Below are 479 nucleotides of genomic sequence, written 5' to 3'. Positions count from 1 at the left end.
TCTTCCTCTTCCACAAGGAGAAGAACCTCCAACTTCAGAGAGCAAGCGACGACTTTCCTCCCATTTCGCTTATTATTATCATAATTCAAGTTCCGACCACACTGTGTATATATATCTCACTCTTGTCTTGTGTGTTACAGTGCGTACGTATTTACATACAACACACACACCACGACTGGCCAAACATATAAATGCACTGTAAAGTTGGAATAATAACCGGGACTTTATGAGAATGAGACAGTCAGTGAGCCACTCTGAAGGCAAGGGGACTTTCAATGTTCTGAGAATGGAACGTAAAGAGACAGCAGCGGGCAATGAGAGAGAGAGAGAGAGAGAGAGAGAGAGAGAGAGAGAGAGAGAGAGAGAGAGAGAGAGAGAGAGAGAGAGAGAGAGAGAGAGAGAGAGAGAGAGAGAGAGAGAGAGAGAGAGAGAGAGAGAGAGAGAGAGAGAGAGAGACCGACCTTAAACCTGATTATTTT

At 44.5% G+C, this 479-nt stretch overlaps 1 protein-coding gene across 1 annotated transcript in view; it reads right to left on the bottom strand.

Moving 5' to 3' along the window:
* Positions 1 to 252, bottom strand: part of tbl1x (transducin beta like 1 X-linked) — a 29436-nt gene extending 29184 nt beyond the window's left edge. The window contains exon 1 of the mRNA XM_080457122.1: positions 1 to 252. The gene's annotated coding sequence lies outside the window, so the exon portion shown is untranslated.
* Positions 253 to 479: the final 227 nt, after the last annotated feature.

This window comes from Gymnoscopelus braueri (assembly GCF_963280865.1).
Source record: "Gymnoscopelus braueri genome assembly, chromosome: 18".
Taxonomy (NCBI): domain Eukaryota; kingdom Metazoa; phylum Chordata; class Actinopteri; order Myctophiformes; family Myctophidae; genus Gymnoscopelus; species Gymnoscopelus braueri.
This window is presented reverse-complemented; position numbering and strand designations above follow the sequence as displayed.